At 34.4% G+C, this 27205-nt stretch overlaps 1 protein-coding gene across 2 annotated transcripts in view; it reads right to left on the bottom strand.

Annotated features, from left to right (window-relative positions):
* The window catches only part of Osbpl8 (oxysterol binding protein like 8), a 174947-nt gene extending 149356 nt beyond the window's left edge, over nt 1-25591 (bottom strand). Inside the window, exon 1 of one of the 2 annotated variants that reach the window (XM_048804761.1) lies at nt 25573-25591. The gene's annotated coding sequence lies outside the window, so the exon portion shown is untranslated. Of the gene's footprint in view, nt 1-6610; nt 6626-25572 lie in introns of those variants that run through there. The other variant, XM_048804762.1, reaches the window with a different exon arrangement.
* Nucleotides 25592-27205: the final 1614 nt, after the last annotated feature.

Below are 27205 nucleotides of genomic sequence, written 5' to 3'. Positions count from 1 at the left end.
CATTCCCAAGGCATTTTACTTTCCCCTATCCTAATGTAGCATGATAAGATATAAATGATATTACACACTTGCTATCATTTAGTCAGGTCCAAACCTCTATACTATTTTATATTTCTGAACCTAAATTTCCTAAGTAAAATTATGAGACTAAGATGACAGTTGCTGAAATTTCCCTAAAACTCTAATATTCTACAATCTAAGAGCCTGTTTTAACTCTTGTCTAAATATTGCGGGCATCAATTACCACAATGCAAAAGAAAATAAGTTGTAAAATATCACCTCAACTTTAAAGTCCATACTAGGACCTGTCTTTTGAGGAATATATTGGCCAGGGGGTTAGGGGAATGTAAGGTAACTTAACAATAACACAGCAAATCAATAAAGTATATTGCAGCTTCTTTCAAATTCAGTGCAAATGTTTTTATCCTGCATGATCAGCATAAAAACCTCCTAAAGAAAAACTGCTTCTTATATGGAATCAAAGTAGTATTTTTATATAAATAAATATTTATATCTTAAACATTTTATCACAACTAGAATGCAAACATATTTCCAATCTTTTGATGGAAAGGCATTTTCATTGAGTATGGATCTACTGATTAGAGTTTCACATCATTTTCCTTGCTTAAACCACATGGTCTGAGATCTCTGCTATTATTTCCTTAGAGTGAAACAAAACTTCTAAAACACTTGCAAAGTCAGCAGTTTAGAAAATCCTAAATTTCCACCATTACTTTTCCTGTCTTTTCTAGTTATCTATCTTATTCATACTGAATTCCAAAGAAGTAATATAAACAGACTTAAGTGAATGCCTGAAGACAGCAGGGGGTTGCAGTAAAATAGAAAACATTTTACAATGGGCAACAAGAATGCTTTCTCTTTCCTCCACAGGAAGATACTGTCTCTCTCTATCGGACTATTTACTATACAAACATCCTTGAAAATAAAGTCTAGAACAAGCAGACAATTCTTTACTTGCAAGATAACCAGAAATACAAGAGATTAATAGAGAATTATCTTCTAAAAGTCTATTCATCCTGTTCTGTTTCACTCCTACCCAATAGTACACCCTGTAACATTTCACCTGTACTATTTAAGTGTTGTTAAAAACAGATCAAATCACCAGTGATTCACAGGACATTCCTAAGGAGACTACACTTTTACAAATGTCTGAGAATTATGATAAGCAGAATCTTTTCTACCTGATTTTAAACAATTTGAAGAAACTCTTTGTACATAAATCATACATCATAAAGTCTCATCTTTATTCCTGAATGCTTTTTTGCACTGTAGTTAACCATCAAACAAAAGCTTCAGAATTATGAAATGAATCAAGAGGCTGCTTTAGAAAGGTACATCCTAAAGTAATAGATACTTGTCAAATCAACCTGGAAAGCCACAATAGACAGAGAGTGTAAGAGAAACATCCCCCACATGCTATTCTTTAAGTCACCTCAGTCAATAAAAGTCCCATATAGGCCTAAAAATTGATAGTAACTTTAAATTTCACTACATATTCTCTTCTCTCCAACCTTCTTGAGTTATGCCACAATCTTATACCAGAACCACAAAAAAGGCCAAAGTCTAAAAAGTTAATAATGTGGTATTCCTCTCTGAAAAAGCAGTATGAAGTTATTATATCACTACTTCATTTCAATCTTAGCTGTTTTTTGTAAATAATGCCAGCCAAGGCATGGCGGCATATCCTTATAATCCCAGCAATGTAGAAGGCTGAGACAGGAGGATCACTAACTTGAGGCAAGCCTCGGAAAAACTCAGCAATTCAGCAAAACCCTGCCTCAAAATAAAAAATAAATAAAAGGACAGGGGAACATAGCTCATTGAATAAGCACCCCTGGATTCAATCCTCAGTACCAAAAAAATAAATAAAAATCAATAATGCCAGAGCTCAAATATCATCAGGAAATTCTTATTTAATAAATATCTTAAAAGATTCCAAGTTGTTTCTTGTTTCCACCTAGGACAAAAATTTTTTTTTAAGCATTTACAAACTACAATCAAAAACTAGATATTAAGGAGCATACCATAAAGAACACTAAAAATAATAGTGAATCTTCGACAAGTGAAAATTAAAAATTTTAAATTTGAATACCTAATTTTACCCTCTTAAGGATCCACTTCTAAAACAAATCAATTTGTAGCAGATATGTAGAAACCTAATAAACTCTGAGAGTATATGTGAAATTGGAAAAACCAGCTCAAACTATCTGATGCCGTTTGTTCTTGCCTTAGAATAGCAGTGTCATTCCAGCTCTTTATTACTTACCTACCACTACACTAAAAAGGAAATATAATCTGTTAAAAAAATTTAAGACATCATGCATTTGGCTCTGTTAAAATAGCAGTTCCACATCTAAACTGTGTACATCACGTAAAGACTCTCTGTGAAGATAAGAAATGAAGAAGCTGGTGGGGGAAAGGCATAACTGAGGCTCAGGGTGAAAACAGGCTCTTTACTCAAAGGCTAATATGTCTAAAGCATAGCAGTGAAGAAGAATGGTCCTAGATAAGGCTGTGGAGACTGTCAAGTAATGAGTCTGAGTTTTACTCAGTGTGAAAGAGAAAGCCAACAAAGGTTCTACTCAAGGCAGGAACATGATCAATTTACATTCTAAGAGACTATAAGATCTTCAAAAGCATCACCTCATGTAGTCATTAGGATAGCACTATAAGGCAAGTAATTTTTCATTGTAGCCTCATTTTCAAAATGAGGACACTGAGGTTCTAAGAAGTAAAGTAACTTGCTGGCCCAATTCACAATAGCTAAACTGTGGAACCAATCTAGAATGCCCTCAACAGATGAATGCATAAAGAAACTGTGGTATATCTACACAATGGGATATAACTCAGCATTAAAAGAAAATAAAATTGTGACATTTGCAGGTAAATGGATGGAGTTGGAGAATATCATGCTAAGAGAAGTAAGCCAGTCCCCCAAAAACCAAAGGCTGAATGTTTTCTCTGATGAGTGGATGCTGATCCATAATGGGTGCAGGATGGGGGATGGGATGAGTAGAGGAACTCTGGATTGGGCAAAGGGGAGGTAGGGGAGGGAAAGGTGAAGCTAGTAGGAAAGATGATGGAATGAGACAGACATCATTACCCCACACCGTGTACAACAAGAGAAATGAAGAGTTGTGCTCCATTTGTGTACAATGAATTGAAATGCAGTAAATTGAGGTAACATTCTAATTTATCTGATATTTGCTCCAATTAAGCAAGGTACTATCAGTAAAGGAAGAAAAATGTATTTAAGAAAACACAAGGCTGGGTGGGAAAGTTACTATAAATTACCTGTTTTAAGCAGAACTATTCAATGTTGTTAAAAACAATTATAGCAATTAGATACTCTCACTTTTACTTGTTAATAGGTAACTCCCTTCATCACACAGTAATAAATCTAGAACAGAAGATAAATTATCTATAAAATATGTAAGGGGCTGAACTGAGAAACCTCTCTCCCTAACCAGTCCCTTTATATTAAAGCTGTCCAAATTGAGCAAAAAGGATAAAAGATAATCTACCTATATCCAATAGATACGAACAATGTACATATTTCTGACAATATTTATACCCTATCCTATAAAAAAATATACCTGAGAAATAGTGTAGGATTCAACAAAATCATTTTTATATTGAAAAATAAAATCAGGAGATTGTGTTAAAGCAGACATCAAATTTTCCTTACATCCTTTATTCATTCGCAAGTTTATAATTTCTTTCTTTAATGTTACATGCAGTCCTCTACTTGATTCCAAATCTTAAGCATCACCAGGTCTTTAGCATATGGATATATTTAGATATGAAATAGCTTTCTCATTTTTAAAGGTCACAATTAAAATAGTAAAATAAACAAAAAAATAGAATCACTGTACTAGAAATATAACAAGACTGGGTCAATATTCTCTTGTATTACAATGTTCTGTTTTCTTCCCTTCATAAATTACTTGTTTTTAAAAATCAGAAAACTAAAATGTTTCACTTCTTAGAGGGTTTTTTTTAACCTTTAAAATTATCAATTTTTTATAAGATTCATAAAGGGAAAGCTTTTAGTTTATATTCCAGTCACTTCCAGTTATTCTGACTAATTAGATTCCTGTAAGTCATATTATAGGATAGTAACGTGGGTATAAACAATAAATTGTTATACTGAATGTTTTAAAGGATGTATTTAATTTTTTTAAGTCATTAAATTAACAGTGACACAGATCTTCATTAGTAATTTCATCATCCATCAGATCTCAAGGGCTAGGCCTGGGGCTGTAGCTCAGCACTTTCCTAGCATGCACTGGATTCGATCCTCAGCACCACATAAAAATAAACAAATAAAATAAAGGCATTCTATCCACTTAAAAAAAATCTCAAGGGCTAGAAAATTCTGAATTGACAGTATTAAATAAATCCTTCTGTAATATTCTTTTCCCTAGATTTCTAAAATAGATATTCCAGTTTTTTCTTCCTACTTTTCTGGTCAGTACTTCACAGCCTCCTATCCCCTCTGTGCCATCCAAAGATGTTTCCCCATAGGTCATCTTCTCCTCTCTTCTCACTGGACATCAATGGCTACAACTGCCATCACAGGTTCATTATTCCTAGTCCTATGTCTGTTTAGCCTCATAAACCCAACAGCCTCCTGAGCAGTTCTACATTGGAAGTCCTTCTCAAACATACCACTTGACTTGTCCCAAAAGAAACTCTCATTTTCTTTATCCTAAAGGGTGCTTCTTCATCTGTATTCTCCACAGCCCAATTAGCCTTCTGGACTCTTAACACTTTTCTTACTGCTACTCTTTACTTCAAGCCCCACCATTTAAAACTTGGCAAAAAAAAAAAAAAAAGTAAATAGCTTTCTTGTTTTGTACCATCTCTTATCTTTCAGAAATATATATAAATCTTATGTGGCTCCCTTCTCAAAATTATTCAAAGGCTCCTCCTCATACCATAGTTATTCCATTAAGCCTTTCCATGATCTGACACATCCAGCCACTTTGTGCTCTTATCCCCAGACATGATAAACTATTTGAAGCCCTCTCTTACTTCTAGTACTCAGCTCCTATGCCACTGTCTATGCCATAAAAATATTCTCCACTCTTCATTTTCTTTATGCCTACTTCTTATTCAAGACTTTGCTCAAGTATTTCCCTTTCTGGTAAAAAGATGACTCCTCCAGAATGAGACAGATTCTCCTTCCCTAGGTTCCAATAAGTACTTGATCCTAAAGTTTTTCACAAATCACAATTGTCTGGAGTTTTTACTATTCTGGGGGGTGGGGAGGAAGTCTAGATTCTCCTTTATATTTTTAGCATATGTCCTTCAATAAACTTTTTGTAACAGCCCTGTAATTTCCATAAACAACAAAGCCTGTTAGTTCTTACTGGATTTTGAAACGTTGGCATCTTATGTAATACCTGGCCAAAGCAGGCACTGAAAAAAGAATTCATTAAATGGATAAAGGAAAAAAGAAAAATTTTCCTTAAAAGTAATTAAGTCTATATATTCAAATAATTTATTCAATTAAGAATATTAGTGAAAGACTGATAGAAAGCAATTATAGTGTAAAGCAGAACAGGCTTCATGGACACTTAATAAATGCCATATCATATCCGGCCAAATGTATAAAGGCTGCAAGATCTGAGTTCAGCCAAAAAGAAAAAAATAGTTAATATTGTGTTATGAGATTAAAGAAATATCACATGCACTTAAAAACTACAGCAGTCACAGATTTCTGTTTTAACCTATCCAAATCTACCTCCCCTTTCTCTGATAACATGCACCTTGAACTTTGAGGAAAGCATCCCTCCTCCAACTTATGCAATCTTGATACCACAATCTCGCCTAACCAAAAAAAAAAAAAAAAAAAATCAAAAAACCCAAGTTGGCCAACCAGTCCCTTTCTATCTCACCCTGAGAAATCTGATTAATGAGTAGAGTGATCACTTAAATCAAAAATAATCAGAAAATAATTTTCTTAATAGAGTCTCCTTTATGGAGGCTGTCTATTTTTTCTGCTCTCTAGATCCTGGAGCTGCTCAAATATCTCTTCTTTCTAAAATTCACTTTTTCAGGGCTGGGGTTATGGCACAGTGGCAGAGCGCTTGCCTGGTACATGTGAGGCACTGGGTTTGATCCTTGGCACCACATAAAAATAAAGGTATGTGTCTATCTACAACTAAAAAAAACTTTTTTAAATTCACTTTTTCAAGTTTGAAGAGTTGTAAATTATTTTGTTAGTCAAAGCTTCCTATTGCTTTTTCTAAAGAACTCTAAATAAATATAGATACTATTTCAGTCATTTTAAATCAAAATAGGCTATCTTTGAATAAGGAAACAAAATGAAAGTTAGTTTCAAAGTATTTTAAAATGAACTTATAAAAGCAAAATCATTGTCAAACCTAGAACATAAAATACCCTAAATGCTATCACAAGAAAAAATACAATACCATAATATTCACTTATGTTTGCTAATGGGGTGTTTTAGCCATTAAATAAAATCTATCATATAAATGTCACATGCATTTTTTAAGGTCAGGTTTTCATTAGAATCATAAGGAGAAAAAAAATCATCCTTAATAAGCAATGTAATCTCTACCTCAGTTTTAGTTTGGATCCTATGGTACAAGGTATTTTCTTCTTTTGGAGCTCCCACTTCAGTTCTTCTTACCCACTATCAAATGAAGAATTTGTGGTCAACTACACAATTAGTACCAAGAGGAAAGACATTTCTAAAAATATCTATTTGAGCAGCTGACTGACATTTCCATTTGTCTGACCAGTATTACAATCTACTCAGTTCTTATGAAGCAAATACAGGAGTGGACACAAATAAGTGATGACAAACCCTCCAAAGATACTTGACCACAATCAACCTACATCAACAACTTTAAAAGGGGAGACTCAGGTGCTCAGAAATGACACAATTAACTTCATCTCTACCTCATCACCTATGTGTTTTCTAAAGTTCTAAACTGTATCAAGTGCAAAGCTTAGATATGTTTTTCAAAGGGTAATGTAATTTCAGTAGGAATAAAAAAAATATCAAATTTTTATTATAGACCAGACCTTATTATTCACCAGAGCAAATTAATTAAAATGCACATACAAGATTCATCAACATTTCCAATACATGGGAAGCAAAAAATTAGGACAAAAAAAATAAGCAGAAGAAAAGTTCCTAGCTTCTCCTTAGGAAAACACACAATATAACTAGGAGGATCAAAAATACACAGGAAAAAACAGCCATAATATGCATCGCTTTTCGCCTATTATTTTTACTATAAATTAAAGTGGTTTAAGAAAAGAAGAAAGAGAAGAGCATCCAGGTGCTATTTGGAAATCAAGAATTCTATTAATCCAAGATGGGTTTTTTTGTTTTAACTTTCACTTATATGTAGTCAGCAACTTAATTAAATGCAATTTGTATCTAACATTTTTCTTCCATTAAACATATTCCCACTAAGTACAGACTATGGCAATAGCCATTAGGGTTCCTCAAACTTTTATGCAAGGCTTGGATGTTTCTGTCAAAGACAGGAAATGGAGAGGGGGGGAAGGTGATTTTAAAGTAAATGAAAAGGTTACAGTTTCATTTCCTGTCAAATTCAGATTTCTACTTCTAGTACACAATTTCATTGTTGCAGCTCCAGTTGAGGATCTGCTAAAAAATAATCAGTTAACTATGCCATAATAAAAATTGCATACTACCAATGATGGTGCAGCTAAAGAATACCAACTGCTGACAATCCCTTCTGACCAACTAAAAGTATTTTGTTTCTTCCTTAATACAAACAATAGCTGCCCTGGAAAATAACAATCAAAGTCCCTGTTGGTGGTAATGCCTACGAAAGCAGAAACTAAAAAAATACTAATAAACCTAAATAGTAAGTAAGTAAATAAATCCAGAAAATAAAAATCAATAACATAAACACAATACAAATAAAAAAGCAATGAGGCCAACTAGGTAAATACAAAGACTTTTTTTTCTATTTTTAAAATACTATTGGGTTGGAAGGATTTACTCCATCTTCAAAACTTATAAAAATAATCAAAAAGGTGTAGTGTTGACATATCACATACATCCACACAATGGAACAGAAAAGAAAGTTCAGAAATGGACCCATACACATGTGATCAATTCACATCCAAAAAAAGTGCAAAGATACCAAAATGGCAAAGAAAAATATTTCAATAAAAACTAGATATTTTGTGGGGCTGGGTATATAGCTCAGTTGGTAGAGTGCTTGCCTCACATGCACAAGGTCCTGGGTTCAATCCCCAGCACAACAACAACAACAACAACAACAAAAAACCTAGACATAAAAACTTGGCTCTTGCATTAAACTCAAAAATTAACTCAAAATGAACCACAGACCCAAATACAAAAGCCAACACTATAAAACTTCTAGAAAACAGATCCACCGCACGACCAGCACCCTAGCTTCATACAAGAGGTTTGAAGCATAGAAATTAACTAGTGAGATCAAAATAAACACACAAAACTCAATTTACCTTTTTCTTTGACCAGGTCTGAGACGGCCCTCCCTCTGGGCAGTGAAGCATACTCAGGACTAGCAGGAGAGAGAGAGAGAGAGCACGCCAGGGAGTGGCCTTTTATTGGGGAACAAGAAATTCAGGGGATAATTCCATCCAATGAAGGTCGAGGGGGACAGCATTCCAAGGTCAGGGTCAGTAATTGGTCTCAGGGTCAATGGTCAGTCACACCCCCACACAGATGGGCTCTCCCACCTAGAGAGGGTGGGGATTAGTTCCAACACAGTTTAGCCAGAACGCCTCACACCCAATCAGGGAGGTGCCCAATCACGTGCAAGAATGGCTTCCCACAAAGAGAGACAAAAATCAAGACAGAAAAAGGACCAATCTTGAAAATAATACTGAGCAAAGGTAAGAAAACAATACGTACTCTATGATTTCACCTGTACAACTTCTTAAACAAACAAAATTAATTTTCAGTGCCAGAACCCAGACCAGTTATTATCTAGGGGAGGGGTGAGAGAGGAACAGATTAAGTACAAAGAGGCATTTAGGAATTTGATGGACAATGGAAATGTTCTACATCTAAATTGTAATAGGTGCATGAGTGTGTACATTTGTCAAAAGGCAACTGAATACTTTAAATGGGTACATTTTATTTTATGTAAATTATACCTGAATAAAGTAGTTTGGGTTGATTGTGTGTGCACATATATGTCATAAGAAATATTAATGGGTTGAAGGGTGGAAAGCATGAATGACTGCAGAATAGAGAAAGACAGAATAATATACCATAAGAAGGTATTTTAAAATTGGAAGAAAGTTCAAATTTTAATACCTAAACCTAAAATTATAACTGAGGAAATTTATTAATTTCATTTGCACAATTGAAATAACTCATAGGACATCTATGAAAATTGGATGAGACAGTTAATCTTTTTTTAATATTTATTTTTTTAGGTATAGATGGACACAACACAATGCCTTTATTTTTTTTATGTGGTGCTGAGGATCGAACTCAGGTCCCGCCTGTGTTAGGCAAGCACTCTACTGCTGAGCCACAATCCCAGCCCCTGAGACAGTTAATCTTAACACTATATGGATGTTTGTACATGACAGTCATATATCTCACGTTAGTTGAATCTGCATCTATCAGCGTTAAATCTTAAGGTAAAGCAAAGAATATAAATAACAGTTACATGGAGTAAATTATGAAAGAATTTCTATAGGAAATCATATAGATGCAAATTTTGACGCAAAAAAAAAAAAAAAAAAGGAAAGAAAGGAGAATGCTGCAGGTGGAGGGAATGGCAATATACAGAAGAATGGAGGCGGAGAGGAGCAAGTCCTGTGTAGGAGACAGCAAAATTAGCCTGTGGCAATTAATGCATATGTGGCAGTAACAAAAAACAAAAAAAATATCCGGGTAATCTTTCCATCTGATGCAAGTATTTGTTTAAGTTTTACAGTAGAATCCAGAATTGTAACTTTATCCAGAGGATATCTTAATACTAAGCTAAAGATATATTAAACTGTTTAAAATGGGGCAGGGGGGAGTTCTTTCTGTTGGAAAAAAAAATGTGAATGCTTAGAATCACCAGCTTCAGTCTCTTGGAGGTTGATCAGAAAACACATTAAAATATAATAACTAAACAACATATGGACTGGCTGTGCAACTGTCACTGTGCTCCTAAATTAAGAAAGCCTTTACATTTTTCAAAATCTAAATTCTGTGATAGTTATTTCTGAAAACAAGATACAAAAAAATCTCCCCAGATAACTATTCAGCTACAAGAATTATCTCAGAGCTTACTTAAAAGGCATCAGAATGCTAAATTTTTGTTTCAAGAGACCTAATGTGACCCAAATCAGAATTCTTGGGCTTTTCTAACTTTGAAGTGTTTTTACATTTATACATTTAAAAATATTTGATGAATGAATACAAGATTAGCATGCTCAGGGTACTTAACTAAATCTTTATTAAGATTTTTACATATGTGACAGGATAATTCCTTTCCGTATTTTATATATAGAACAGAAAAATGTTCTTTTCAATGTCTTACTGTGGCGAAAAGATAGCTAGAAATAACTTACCTAATTTAGTTCTCAGGGTGAGAGTGATGTATAGAAATGTATGGGTATAAGATACACGACAAATGAAATAGTAAAGGTAATTAATACTGACCTTTAAACAGTAGCAGCAATGAAGCTATGCTGAGGACAACAAACTATAAGATTGCTTTTTTTGAGAAAGGATATCATGTAGTGATAGCCAGCTAATAAATGAGGTTTTAACTGATCCATCTACATCAGTTAGAGACCTTGACTTAGCAGAGCTCATAAAAGCTAAAGCATTACCTTATCAACTTTTTCTTTCTTGGGCCCATCTATTACACATGTAATTGGTGAAATATTTATAAACACACACAGAAAAAAAATATTGATGTGCTACATTGTTTAGAACCATTAATGATTTTTTAAAATCTTTCTTCTCATAGTAATAGTTTAAGCTTTTCTTTTTTTTAATATTTATTTTTTGGTGTAGATGGGCACAACATAATGCATTTTATTTTTATGTGGTGCTGAGGATTGAACCCAGGTCCCGTCCGTGCTAGGCGAGCACTCTACAGCTGAGCCACAATCCCAGTCCCTATAATATTTTTCAAAGCAGTTATTATTCTAAGAAACAAAAATCGTTCTTAAATAAGTTTAGTAAGATCTGCCAATGTTATGGTTTAGACATGAGATGTCTCCAAAAGCTCATGCATGAGACAATGCAAGTAGTTTAGAGGAAAAATGATTGGGTTATGAACCTTAACCCAATTGTGCACTAATCCCCTGACAGAGATTAACTGGGTGGTAACTTCAGGCAGGTAGAGTGTGGCTGGAGGAGGAGGGTCATTGGAGGCATGCCTTTGGGGTTGATATTTTGTCCGTGGTGAGGAGAGTAGGCTTTCTTTCTGCTTTCTGATTCCATGTCCTGAGCCAATCCATTCCAAAATGGCTCTGAATGAACTACTTTGTACCTGGGATTGACCCTGAAATCACATTAAATGTAGTTTTCCTGAGGCCAGCTGTGGTGATATACACTTGCAATCCTAGTAAGCCAGGAGGCTGAGACAGGAGGATCAACAGTTAGAAGCCAGCCTAAGGAACTTCGCAAGACTTTGTCTCAAAAAAAATTTTTTTAATATTTATTTTTTAGGTGTAGATGGACACAACACAATGCCTTCATTTTTATGTGGTGCTGAGGATCAAACCTGTGTCCAGCCCTTGCTAGGCAAGTGCTAGTCCAGTGCTCTACCGCTGAGCCACAATCCCAGCCCTCAAAATTTTTAAAAAAGGACTGGGGATGTAGCTCAATGGTACAGTGCTCCCGGAATTCAATCCTCAGTACCACAAGGAAAAAAAAAAAAAGCAGTCTTCCCATAAGAATAACATAATCTTAATTTGTTAAGAGTTATAAATGAGGGCTGGGGATGTGGCTCAAGCGGTAGCGCGCTCGCCTGGCATGCGTGCGGCCCGGGTTCGATGCTCAGCACCACATACAAACAAAGATGTTGTGTCCGCCGAAAACTAAAATAAATAAATAAATATTAAAAAAAAAAAAGAGTTATAAATGAATTTGAAGGCATTTTCCTTTATATACATAATAGTACCAGTGAATAAATGTATTTGAATTAAATAAGAATATTTGTAATTTAATAATTATTTAGATGTAAATACATACTGCTAAAGCAGTTTAAATCATGTTAAAAATAGCATTGTTGATAGACTAAACATTCCCACCCCCAACCCTCTGTATGTGTAACTGTTACAGTGTTCCTTGCAAGCTAGTAAAGACAATAGTAAACAAGCTCAGATCTCTATGTAAATTATGAATTTCAGAATCAGTAAGTCCAACAATGAAATTTTATCATATAGCTGTTGTCTTTGACTATTTTCAGATGCTATAACAAAATACTTGAAACTGGGTAATTTATAAAGGAAAGTTTATTTCACTTATGTATCTGTAGTCTGGAAAGTCCAAGATCAGGTGACCACATCTGGTGAGGGCCTTGTACTACATTATGGTGAAAAAATGAAGATCAAGAGGACACTTCGGAGACAAGACTGAAGGGCAGCCTCACTTCATAACAACCTGCTTTCAACCCCCATGAGAAAGACATTAACTGCTCCTAACAATCACTTAAAGGTCCCACCACCTCTCAGCATTGTTACACTAGGGACCAAATTTCAACATGAGTTTTGGAGAAGACAAACCATATCAAACCATATCAGTTGTCAATAGAATTTTACGCTGGTAACTGTTCCTCAAGGTTATTTAATTTCTTACAATATTGGACTATTAAGTATCTGTCTAAAGAGTAAAGAGTGTCTTAAATGAGCAAAGTATGTTTTTGTCACTCCTTTTTTAAATACCTTTTCAACATATGGAAAGCAGGAACCCATATCTGTAATATCACTGCAACTTCTCAAAGAGATTCAATGCCAAATTTAATACTTATTTTGCCACTCCCTTCTTCAAAGACTCTCCTGATCTTTTAGTCCTTTCTTTTATCTTTTTAGGCAATCCTTTGATTTTTTCACTAGCTCTCCTCATTGTGCCTAGTGTGTCAAAATACCTCAGCATTTCATTGCAGTAGAACAATGTTCTCAACTACCATCTTCACATTATTACTTTCTATCAAAATCATTAGCCTAGAACTTTCTCCCACATTTGTAAACCACACATCTAAGGCTACAGATGTAGCTCAGTGGTGAGAATGCTTGCTTATCACATGCAAAGCCTTGGGTCTGATCCCCAGAAACACAAGGGGGAAAAAAAAGAAGGAAAAAAAAAAAAAAAAAAACTAATGATCTACAGTAGAGATTCAAAACCATAAGGATGCGTTGGAATTATCTGGAAAGCTTGTTCCAAAACAGAACCCACCTCCAAAGTTTCTGATTCTGTGTCTGGGTAGAAATCAAGAACCTGCATTTTAAATAAGTTCCCAGGTGACAAACACTTTAAGAAGCACTGGCCTACAGCATTCTCCCCTTGAATGAGCCACAGTTACTTTAATTTCAAACAAAAAGGTCTCCCAGCATCTACCCTAATTACTCTGCAAATCATTCTTTACACAGCATCCAGAGAACCATTCTAAACCCGATCATTTCAGTCCTTTGTTAAAAATTCTCTAATGGCTTCCAAGGGTCTTAACATTAAAATCAAAACTCTTAACATGGTCTCAGGCCTCAGGTGATCTAGTTCCTGTTTCCTGTACCACACTGCTAACTCTCAATTTTTTTTTTATTTTACACATTTTTTTTTCCCAGTCACAGTGGACTCTTTCAGTTCCTAGCAAAGGCCAAGTTCCTTGCTGTTCCAGAATCTTTAAACAAGATGTTCTGCCAGAAATATTCTTTTTCCCCCTCAGCTTTGTCACCTTCTTTGACTTTCCTCCTCTCTGGGTCAGCAAATTTTTATATCATCCTATGTTTCTTCCTCTTAGCACTTTCTACAATAGGTTACACAATAAGGTGTGCAATTAGTAGTTTACTGTCTGTTCCCTCCCCCTCCCCACGTACAAACTAAGTCAGAGAGCATATCTGTTTGGTTCTTACTGAACTGCCAGCCCCTTGCACAGTAACCTGCACTCAAATCTGTTAAATTAGTGGTCTTACAATATTAAATTGTTTTGAAACTTCAAAGGGAAAGTAGTATTTTTAAAAAGAACTAGGAGCGTTTTTTGGTATCCTTTAATTATTACTAATAAGGATACTTCATTAAACTTTATCTTCTGGAAGTTAAAAAAAAAAAAAAGAAAACTAATGCCTTCAAAAGACACAATGAAATCTTCACATCACAAATTCATCTGCAATAGGATAAACAGGTATATTATTGTTTGTTATCTATACCAAGTACAGCATTCATATCCAAAAGCTATTCAGTTACATAAAGTACAAAAAAGATAATTTTTAGAAACAATTTAACTTAGATCTAAGCATGAATTAAAGAATACACTCCAATGGGATAGCTTCCTGGAATTAAACCTAGCCATAGATAATCACAAACTATATAAATACTAATATAACCAATAATTAAATAAGTTAAAGTAATTTTTGCAAAAAGTTTATACATAAGCCTGCATCAAAGAGTACAATTACATGGGGTAGCTGATGGCCATTAAACTGAGCCATAGATAACCACAAATTAATGAATATTAATAAAATCAATAATTACATATCAGGCAAACCTCTGCAAATACTGTTCTATAGATTCTGATCTTCTTCAAAATGGAAAGAATAACTCATTCACCAACTTCTTTCTCCAAAGTGCAGTGCTAAATCAGCACACCACCAACCTAAATGGGAAACAGAACTAATAAAAATAACAATCCTAGGATGTAACTTTTTTTTTTAAAGAGAGAGAGAGGAGGGAGAGAGAGAGAGAGAATTTTTAATGTTTATTTTTTAGTTTTCAGCGGACACAACATCTTTGTTGTATGTGGTGCTGAGGATCGAACCTGGGCCGCACGCGTGCCAGGCAAGCGCGCTACCGCTTGAGCCACATCCCCAGCCCCGTAGGATGTAACTTTAACGAATATAGCAGAATTTATATCCAAATAAAGGTCATTGCTATTCAGAGTATCTGCTTTTAGAGACTACTTTAAGTTGTCATTGCACAAAACAATTTTGGAATGCCTCTTTTTAATCACTTCCTTATCTACCTTATAAACGATACAAGAATAGGTTTCATCCCTCTGATCACTGCTTATTTTTAAAGTGACGCTCCTCCTTTTGTTCTCTAATTGAGGTATGAGACTTGGTTCAGAATGACTTCTTGCTTTTCCAAATATCAAATCCATTCTCAAAAGACAGAATTTGCACTACAGTATGTAGGTTAAGAGAATACAGTTAAAGGCACTAAAGAAATGCCAAAGAATAGTTCTGAAAATATATTTTGAATAATGACATTACTGAAATAAATTCAAGATAATTTTGAACACACTAATTATCTTTTAGACACATAAGTTTTGGTATATCTATTTAAAAACTGGTTATATTTCTACTCAAGGCAAAATTCATAGCAGACCTGATATCTGACTTCTAGTCTTCCTGATTTATTATAAGCTACAGATGAAAAATGGAATAAGTTTTAATAAAATTTGATGGTCAACTATTAACAATATGGCTGGGGAAACAGTATGGTATATTAAAAAGAACGTATCTATAGAATGAATTAGGACAAGGTTCAACTTTTCACTTAGCTCCTTAGTAGCTACATGACTGAGCATGTTACTTAAAAATGAAGTTTGTCAAACTGGTATAACTTCATCTGTAAAATATAATAATACCATCTATTTCAGAGCTATTATAAGGATTATATTGCACAATATATTACCTGATTAGAATTCTAGACTCTCAAATCATCCAGGACTCCTCAAAAGAATCTTAAAGACTTATCTGTTCCAAACTCTCCATCTTACTAAGACCCAGAGAGACAGAGTGGTTTGCCAAGGTCATACATTTACTTAGTAAGAAAGATAATACTTCTGGCAGGTTTCTTATTTTCCCATTGCATCTGTTTACTCAATCAGCTGGTGTTTTTAATGCTCAGTTCCACAGCCCTATGACAGAGGTCTCGAAGAGTAACTCAAGTCCTCTTTCAATTTTTTATTGGTGTATTATAATTATACATAATAGCAAGATTATGCCAGATTCATAAATGTACATAATTTGATCAATCTCATTCCCAAGAAAGTTCCCTTTTTCTCCCTTCCTTCTTTCCCTGCTTGTCTTAGTCTACTCTACTGATCTCCCTTCTACTGTTATTATTATCATTATTATTATTATTTTCAATTAGTGCATAATTATATGTATAGAGAGAAAGCATGCACGTGCAGGATTCATTGAGGCATATTCATACATGGACTTAGTGTAATTTGGTAGATTTTGTTTTCCAGTACTTCCCCATCCCTCTCCTACTACCTGCTCCCTCTTGAATCCCTTCTTCTACTCTTTTGGTCTCCCTTCTATTTTTATGAGATCCCTTATAACTCAAGTCCTTTTAGGGAGAGTGTTTACAATTATGATATTGGCAAATATATATTAATAATTTAGTCCTACATATTGTCTGTTTTTAAAGTTCTATATTTTATTTTTTTTTTTTAAGAGAGNAATTTATTTATTTATTTATTCGGCGGACACAACATCTTTGTTTGTACGTGGTGCTGAGGATCGAACCCGGGCCGCACGCATGCCAGGCGAGCACGCTACCGCTTGAGCCACATCCCCAGCCCCCTATATTTTAAATTATGCCTAAAATTCACCGGATTCTACATAAATTTTTGGTGTTTTCCTGGAAGATTATTTCTTTTTATTTTTCCCCCAGTATTAGGACTGAACTAGGGGTCCTTTGCCACTGAGCTACATCCCCAGCCCTATTTGTTTACTTATTTATTTATTTAGAAACAAGGTCTCACTAAATTGCTAATGCTGGACTTGAACTTGGGACCCTATTGTCGCAGCCTCCTCAGTAGCTGAGATTATAGGCCTATGCCACCATGCCTCGCTGGAAGGTTATTTCTTTTGTTTCTTCCCCACATTTTTTATTGGTGCATTATAGTTGTACATAATGGTGAACCTTGTTATATACTCTTACATGTACACAATATAACAATATAAGTTGGCCAATATCATTCTCCAGTATTTCTATTTTCCCTCCCTCTACCCTTGTCCCCTTCTTCTTTTCTGCTGATCTCCCTTAAATTTCCATGAGATTCCCTCTCCCTGAAAGGTTATTTCTAAAGAAAATATGAACCTTGTTTTTAATTATTGTGCTAGAAAAATAAATGTGTTTCTCATTTATTAAGTATGGCAACTGGTTATAATAAACCAGAAGAGTTATCCAGTTTCTCACAAGTAAAAATTAATACTCATACTTTGGTTGAGAGTTCATTATTAAGGATCAAAAAGTTTGAAACGCAAGATCTAAAGTTACTTCAAGGGCTGGGGATTAAGCTCAGTGACAGAAAGCCCTGGGGGTTCAATCTCCAACACTCTCCCACCCCTCCAAAAAAAAAGTCTTTAAAGTTAATCCAAGACAGTCTTATGAAGTTTTATTACTGATATTCAATCCCAAAAGCAATTTCTTCATATCTAGTAAAGACTAAGAATGGCTTTCTAATTTGGGCATGAAAGAAAAATGAGTATCTGAGAACCTAATTCTGCCCTAGATGTTCTTGGGTTTTAAATTCTAGGTATAAATTACTACAACCAAAGTACTCACCATTTTTAATTTATAATATAAGTAATTACACTTCTGTGTGCCAATTCAAAAAGGATCTATAAGGACACAATTTTTAATACTTAAGAATAATTATCAAATGAGAAACAATGAAGATAACTCTTATATTAAAAGCCTACTTCTAACAGAAAACTCTAATCAACATAACAGAGGAAATTCTTAGTGAATATTTTAGAAGGTATTTTTTTCTGCATTTAATTAAAATCACATTTGTTTTATAGTCACAAAATGCATCACTGATTAATTTCAGACAAAGAGTTTGAAGAGGTTAATTACTACCATCATGAATTATGAAAACCCTCAAAATAACCAAACAAAAAATACCTTGCTAGTTAACATGCTAAATATGTTAAGCAATCAACCTCTTAAATTAATCTCTGTTTTTATAGAGTAATATTTCCTCAGTAATGACAGGTTTGTGGGTTTTTTTTTTTAATTCAGATATCCTAATCATAAATTCTTGGGAAAATAAATAGCCACAATTTCCCAAATAAGCCTTTGAAAATATTTGAAATATTATCTATATAATGCTAAAAAGATTCCATTTTTAATAGCATCATTGAGATATCACTGATACATAAAAAGTAGATATATTTAAAGTATACAAGTTTATATTTGAAAAGGTACCAAAATTATAAAAATAGAAACAATAAAGGATTCAGTCAATAGAGAAGAAAATTAATCATGACAACGGACATTTGAAATGGTAAATGATCAGAACACATGAAAAAGTAAAGCAAGAGACATATAACCCACATTTAATCCAATCTCTGGATTCTAAAATCAAGAGTTTGACAGAACATATTATAGATAAAGTTCATAAAAATCATCAGAAATCAGTCCATGGCATTAGGGAATATTTACAGCTTTGACTTCCTTTACACAATGAGCAAATAAATGGCAAAAGAGCCGACTTATATTCTAAGCTACTTTAAGTTTGAAAGGAGTATTTACTATGTAGGTTCTATAATACCTTACATAATCAGACCAAATCTTGGGGTTTAAGCCTTCTAATCGCAAGCCTCTGACAGAATTTCAACTTCAGTGAAATCAACATTTTTAAAAATCTGGATTGTAAAAAATTCTGATTACAGGAGAAATTCTAACTCCAATCATAAAAGACACACATTCCAATGGTCAAAACCACAACTGTAGAAAAAAGAACTTCAAAGTCTCACAATCAAAAAATTGAACAGGACTGAGGGGCAAATGCAGCAATATCATAGAAGACGGGAAAATTCTTTTTCATTTACTTCTCTGCCTCCCATGTGAAAAAAGAATAATAATACCTCAACTGACTGGATATTGGAGAAACAGAAGTTCTAAATAATCAAAATGTCACCAGGGTCAATCATTTAAAGCTCTAATGCCAATCTCTAGAGCAAAGTTACTATTTCACACATAATTCTAAATGGTCTGAATTTTCAAATAGTAAATGAGAAACAGCAAGAGAATCACAGTGACATGTTCAAGTTAGACGATAAGAGGAAACAGAAAAACTAAGCAAACAAAAATTCAAAGAAGTTCAAGTTTTAGGACCGATTGTCTCAGACACAAACAGCGATATGAAACAACAATGAAAGGACATCACTATATTTTAATACTGTATCTTGACCAAAACTTCTACGGATAAATCTGCATTCAAAATAGGTTTTGTATCTCCTGTTAAAGAAGCTAGAAATGGACTTCTAAAAAAAAAAAAAAAAAAAAAAAAAAAAGGTGGACTAAATATAAATTTTCCCCAGTTACTCCAGATACTAGACTTGAGATAAAAACAATTCATAAAAATAGAAATAAAACCATAAGATCAAAAAAATTAAAATTGGGGATAGGTATAGACAGGGAATGCATTTCGAAAGATGAAAGTATATATGAAAGTTGACATATCTAACAAGCAGAAAAAGCCACAGCCTTGTTATATCCTTTAAGAGTGATACAGAAATGATGGAAATCAATGTGTCTAACAAGATCCCAAAGAAGCATGATTGCTGAGTAAAGGATATAGCAGAGGGTAAAAATAAATACTAGAGCTAAAAATAGAAGAACTGTTACTTGATTGTATAAAGGACAACTGTTATCTTCCATCCCTATCTCCAAGCAGAACCTAAATAACTGACATTTACACTCCACACACATACCCCAGGCAAATCCTTTCTAAGTGAGTGACTGTCTAGGGACTAAGTGGGAATGCTGGCACGGAGTAAACCCTTCTCATCTGGCATTTAAAGAACCCATACCCTGGCAGCAAGCTCACCTCCCTCTTCCCCTAAAATAAGGCCTGCCAAGGGACGGACCCTATTCTGTACTGCCCTGCCCCCAAAGTACTCTAGCCAGAATTCCTACTCAAAGGAAAAATCTAGTACAGAAAGCAGTCCAAGGAAAAGCGTAGGAGGGAGGGAGACCCAGAACAGGAACCCAATCCTATTGAATGGTGAAGCAAGAATCACCAAGCATTATCAAGAAAAGTAAACTTGAAAAAAAAATGGTTACAAAAACAAACAAGAAAACTGACCAGAGGGGAAAGGAGGGTAATTAAGGAGACAAAAGATGTATTTTAAAAATCTACTTTACACATTCTGAGACTCAAGATGGTATTACAACATTGTATAAGAATGCAGAAAAAGAGAACAAGAAAATTTGTTAACTTCCCTCCAAAAAATCAGCCAAAAGAAAACAGAGGGGGAAAAAAATTCCCAGAACACAGAGCAAAAAGAACCACAAAATATAAAGACAAGACAAGTAGGCTCAATCTAAGAGAAAAAACATTTATCTAATGAAGAACCAACAAGCAAACAAGAAAATGAAGAAAGGACAATACCAAGGATATTACAGAGGAGAAACTTCGTGGAGTTTGAAAAAGAATTTAATTCAGGGGAACTGAATGTCCATAACAAATAAAACAAAAATAACCTCTACACCTAATTACAACTTAAAAGAAAAAAAAGATGATACTAAAAATGTATAGACAGAATAAAGAACCAATCACCTTAAAAGGATAGTAAACCAGATTGACATATATGATTTCTATCAGCGTCTGGATACTCAGAGCAATCTTTTGGAGTTCTAAAGGTAAATTATTTGTAACCAACAATATTGTATCCAGCCTAACTATCAATCAAATATAAGAATAAAAATAAAGACATTTTTGCACAGAAGAGCATTGTAAAGTCTGTCTTTCATACACACCTTTTTCAGAAATTACTTATGCATGTACTCCGTGGAATAGAAAAAGGAAAAAGAAAAGAAAGATATATAATAGAATGTTATATATAAAAGAATATAATGAAAGGAAGTCAGAGAAAGAGACCTAAAAGGTAGCAGTACAAACTGAGCCTAGGTTACAGACAACTCCAGATAGAACACACAGTACAATAGGTAATATGTAGGTCTGGGGTGTGGGAAAGCAGCCAGGACTTTAACACAGGCATATAGAATAAGAAAGAAGGTAATTAGAAAAGCCAAGAAAAACAGGAAGTCCTATCCAAATACTTTTTAATTCAGTGGTAAGATTTTGGTCATATCCAAATACAATTTGCTGAACCTTGATATTATCAGCATTTTTCTTCTGGTAGCACAGGGGCTGCTTAATAAGATCTGTAGATAAGGAATTATAATCTGAGCATACTACCTGACCCAGCATTGAAAAATATGTACATAGTCCAATAAAGTATCAACCACATTGGGTTGCTTTGGGTTTTTTGTTTTGGTTTGGTTTGTGTGTTGGTACCAGGGGTTGAACCTAGGGACACTTAACAACTGAGCCACAGCCTCAGCCTATTTTGAGTCTCATTAAATTGCTTAGGTCCTTGCTAAATTGCTGAGACTGGCTTTCAACTTGGGATCCTCCTACCTCAACCTCCTGAGCTGCTGGGATTACAGGCATACACCACCATACTCAACCATTTCATCATTTAGAAACAACGTATGGGTTGAGAATTGAGGAGAAAACATGTTACAAAGACAATAAAAGGTATAGCCACAAATTTAGGAGGAGGAGAGAAAAAAGGAGGGCAAATATTAAAAATTCAGGTAATGTCTGAAGTTCGGAAATATAAGTACGGTCAACAATCAATTTAAACTAGGATGTTTTATAAAAGCAGCATTACTTCCTTTATTGTATATACATCAACAACCTTCATGAACCCTATCATTCCTCTAAAAGGGAAAAAAGTTCTTTAAAGATAATTGAGGTTTTTTTCAATTTCTTTCAGATTCACTCAGTCTTCAGGGTGATAGGGGCCAAGGATGGGACTATTCGTTGTACAGGAACTGACAACAAAGAATTACCCGGCCTAAAATACTAAATACAAATTGAGAAACACTCATTCCTATGATAGTGTCTGAACATACAAAAAAGCTTTCACAAGCATAGGGAGTGTTGTGACTGGTCTAAACAGATTCATGGACTGCCCTCTGGATCCTCACAGGCCTCTGAGGTTTAGCTATAAGCCCTCAAAGATTCTATGACATATGCCAATGAGTATGCTTTATCCACTAGATATTCTCGCTTGGCCACAATCACCTCAGCTCCTATTAGTATGGATATTCTTAGAACCTCAACTACCTCCTCTATTCAACCACGACTTATAGTTAAGACAACATTAGATTCTTAACAAATACACCCCAAGTTTTTAGTAGCTTCACAATTAAATTTACATTCTACTGTAGGTGTTCCTATTTGTTGCATAGCTTTCTTCTACACAGTAATTTGGGGATTCTAGATTCTTCCAATCTACCACCAGGTAAAAGCTCCAGACTCCGCATCTGGCCTCAGACTGGAAAAGATGAAGAAAGAAGACCTATTTCTCTGCCGCTTCAACCCTGGAGTAACTATCATTTTCACTCACATGGCACTAGTGAAACTCAGTTGCGAACAAGAAGGTGCACAGATTTTGATGTGCATGAGCTACACCCGCCATTCCCACTATTTCTCCTGCATGGTCTCACCCCCAAAAAGGGAACCTCAAAACAGTCTTGCTGGCCTTCACTGCTAACTTCTATTTCCTTCACAATGAGTACCTGAGAACCCCCAGATCTTCTTTCATACCGCATTAGAACCATGAGAAACTCACAGGGTTCCATTTCTGGTCCCCCCTCAGATTAAATACACAACTATCTTCCCTTGCAGCCACCCTATCAATGTAAGGATAGGCACAGGGTGATAAATGGTTAAATGGCTTATAGGTTTTGACCTCAAGCAATCTGACTCCAAGACTATGCTGTTCTCTAGATTTCTAAAATAATAGGTGATAACAGAGTCCTTCCATTACTATCAATACATTTTTATAAAGCATTCACATCTTACAAAACAGCCTAAGAAGGATTACAGACTGCATACTATGATGGCACAGCACTATTTTTCTTTAATTCTAAATGCTCATGTTAAATGTTATTATGGTCATAATACTCAAAAATTAAATAGTAAACAAGCCTAATCTCTAAGAAGTCCTTCACCCTACTCCCCACTTGAACAAAGTACCTATTCCTTCTTGTCAACAGCCCCACACCTCATTACTACTGCCCAATAACAATATTACTTAGACCGAACTGCTCTCTTTCCAGATCTGGTAGGCTCCCATTCCACCAACACATACCTACAAAAACTTCATAATTTTCACAGGGATCTAATCCTTCTTTGTAAGAAGCTATGCAACCTGAAAAACTACTGCTATTATGTAGACATTTGGCACCTACACCCCCCCCCCAAAAAAACAGGTTTTTTTAATGGTGGTCATTTCAATGAGATAGATTTCAATTATATAGATTCATGTACCTCAAATATGACTACATAAAAACCATCCATATCAATTCTGCAAATCAGCCTTATTCGCTACAAAAAAATTTTAACAAAGCATCCTAAAACACTATGCTCTTTTTATTTCTGGTTAGTCCAACGGTTACTCACAGTGAGAAAACAGCAGGTTTGCTATATTTGCTTTATTCCAGAAAACAGCAGGTTTGCTATATTTGCTTTATTCCAAGTATTTTTATGGTTTTTAAAAAGAATGTCTATAATCCCAGCAGCTTGGGAGGCTGAGGCAGGAGGATCTCAAATTCAAAGCCAGCCTCAACAAAAACAAGGCACTAAGCATCTCTGTGAGACCCTCTCTCTAAATAAAATACAAAATAGGGCTGAGGATGTGGCTCAGTGGTCAAGTGCCCCTAAGTTCAAACTCCAATACCCCAAAAAAATGATATCCATCAAATAAAAGTGAAATGAAAAAAACTATATATTTCATCAGAAGTGTATTTTTAATTAAATCACACAGAAAAAAAAAAAAAAAAGATTTAGAAAGATCATAAGGTCAAGACCTGTCACAAGAAACAACTGCAAACGAACTATTCAAGGCAGTATAATAATGGTTGTTAAAAAGGTTCCAAAGCCAGCAGTCCAGTTAAACTTCAAGTTTAAATTCTTTGGTAGGCTCTACTACCTACCACTTCTCAGTGCTTCCGGTTTAAGAAAGAAGAAGAAAATAGCCTGACATTTGGGGTCCTTGTGAGGATTAAATACGATGGCATGTGTCAAGTACTTTTAGAGTAGTACCTGATATATAGTTAGAAGTCAACACACACAAGTTATTATCATCATGACCAAACATTCCTCTAAGACTCCAAGACTCTCCCTTTGAACCTATCAATTTTTAACAGTCCTAAATCAAAAAGCTCCTCATTTTTATTTCAAAAAAAGTCAAGCTTTAAAACCATTTCCCTTTTTATTCAGTCCTTTGTGAATACAGAAGACTTTGTGTAACTGGCTTCTTTATCATTTGAAGACTCAAAACTCTTCCTACTCTTTTTATAATAAACTTTCCTTCCAAATATTATCCAAAGAACAGGTTGCTCCACAGATCAGGAACAATACAAAGAGTTCACAAAATATATTGAAATTTTTAGATTCATAAAAGAACAGCTACTGGAGCAAAAAAAAAAATAGATAAGAAGTGATACAGAAGTCAATTGTTCTGCTTTTAAAATACTGAATACTATAAAACACAGAAGGTAGAAATATTTATGGTTCACTCTCGCTCCTATCACTAAAACCAGATATACTAAGAGCTAAAGTTTTCTTAATACCTGGAAAACTTCTTGTTTCTTCATGACAATAAATAGAAGGCATAATAAGCAGACAATTTCTTCAAAGACAAATTCTGTAGGAAAGAAAAAACTAAAGGGACAGATTTCTCATTTCCTTTGACACCAGGCTATCTTCAGATACACAGCCTACACCAAGACCCAATAAAAAAGTTTCCCAGGTTAAATGACGTTTTCCCCTGTTCCCAAGCTAACCTCATCTCACTGGTCTACATCTAGTTTACACTACATTATCACATATTTCTTTTGTTCTTCAATCATGTATCAGGAATTTTTTTTTCATTCTACAACTATTGAGCACTTGGAGATAAAAGAGTGAACAAAACAGTCAAGGTTTTTAACTATCATGTGAGAGCTTACATTGTCTGGAACTTTAACAAAGGGAAAAATAACAGGGTATAAGAGTATGATGTTCCAGAACAAGGATTTCTTCCTTACTAGCTCTCTCCCTTGCAAGCTTGGCAACACTTTTTAAGAAGAAAAAATCCTTTTATCATGTCTTCCAGATGAGACCTTCAACTTTATGACTTTACAAGGGGATATAAATGGTGAGGAATAAAGTGGGAGGAAAGAAGATCTGAATTCTCTTAGGAGACTCCCACATACTGACATGAAATATGCACATATTAGTCCACACATCTATTCCTGTGTCCCATCCACAAGGAAACTATACATACCTCTGTCACAACTGCTCCAATCAAAAAACACTTCTATTGATTTCCTTGTGCTCAGCCACCTTCATTAAAAGAAGTACACTTCTCAGAGGTGTTTTTATTTAGGTTGTTCTTATGTCTCATTTTTAAGTCATACTCATAAGAATAAGGTAAGATCTATATCTTCTACTTTTGAATTTCATGATTTTCCAAATGACTGATATTTATTTTACATCCAAACTTGAAGACATTTAAATATTAAAGTATAAAACTTCAAGTATTGCAATTAGGGCAAAAATGTTCCCAAATGATGGTACAAAATTACATGTAAGTATCAATTCTTTTGTCTTTCATGTTTCAATTCGAGTAACATGCTCTTTTTTTTTTTTTTTAAGAAAAGAAAATGGACCTTTATTTTTCACCATACCCCTAAGTAAATGAAAAATGGATTAAAAACAAATGTAACACTGAAAACTGTAAAGTTAGTAGAGCATGGGGGAAAAGTTCTTAATAACGTGCTCTTGGTGGATTATTTATAAAACAAACTAAATTGAAATGTACTAAGCACTCGCTAATTAAAATTCTGCAATTCATCCTTTTAACAAAAGGCCTATTTGTAATGCACATTCTATAAATTCAAAAATTTTATCACTTGTCTTAAATCAAAGCAAATTGAAACATAATTTCATTATACATAATTGGATAACTATCCCCAAAGTATATTTTAAGACTAAATTTAAAAATGAATCCAGGAACTAAATAAGGTTTTGCCAAATGTCTTTGTGCTGTGTGTTATAAAAAATACATACTTCATTGCTTCTAAAATGCAGTAACACTCTAACTGAAAAAAACAGAGCAGCATCTTCCCACAGATAAACCAATAACTATTATAATTCAATGAAAGAAATAAACCACGACCGTTTTTTAATTAAAAGTATTTCTAAACACCTGTGTTGAACATTGTGGCTCCAACTGTTCACATGGAATTTGACCGCAACAACTTAATCTCCATAATTAAAGATCTAAAAGGTAGCTCTTATGTTTCATCTATTCTCTTTGAACTGGCATATTATAGTCATTCCATACATAATTGCTATCAAAAGAAAAAACAGAGTAACATATCTGATATTAGTTGTACTTTTAATAGAGGATATTTTAACTTGCATGAACTTTTCATTCTCCAACCTGTTTTATAAAATTAGCATAATCTCACAGAAAAACAGGTTCTAGCAAGCTTAAAAACTGAGCAGAGACACAATCAAGTTTAAATGATAGTATATGGAATGGAGACAAACTAATGAGCAAATCACCTGTTCCTGAATAATTCTTGCTCTCTCTGGAACCCTAAGTGTGACACACACACACACACACACACACACACACACACACACACACACGATTATCTGAAAAGACCGAAAGTAGTACTAAGTGGGGGCTATGTTTCACGTGAATTAAAAACTCAGCCCTACACAGGATATTTTAATTCTACTCAGAAGTCAAGTGTCTTCCAGCAGCAGAAAGGCGAAAACTTCATTAAATTATTCAAAGCAAATAAGCTTATATTATCAGATAAGTTTTCCCATATGTTTAGGGAGGAGCACAAGTTACTTATTACTTCAGAGAGCATTCAGATAAAATGAAATTAGGTTATGTTCCG

This window comes from Marmota marmota, unplaced genomic scaffold (assembly GCF_001458135.2).
Source record: "Marmota marmota marmota unplaced genomic scaffold, marMar, whole genome shotgun sequence".
Lineage (NCBI taxonomy): Eukaryota > Metazoa > Chordata > Mammalia > Rodentia > Sciuridae > Marmota > Marmota marmota.
This window is presented reverse-complemented; position numbering and strand designations above follow the sequence as displayed.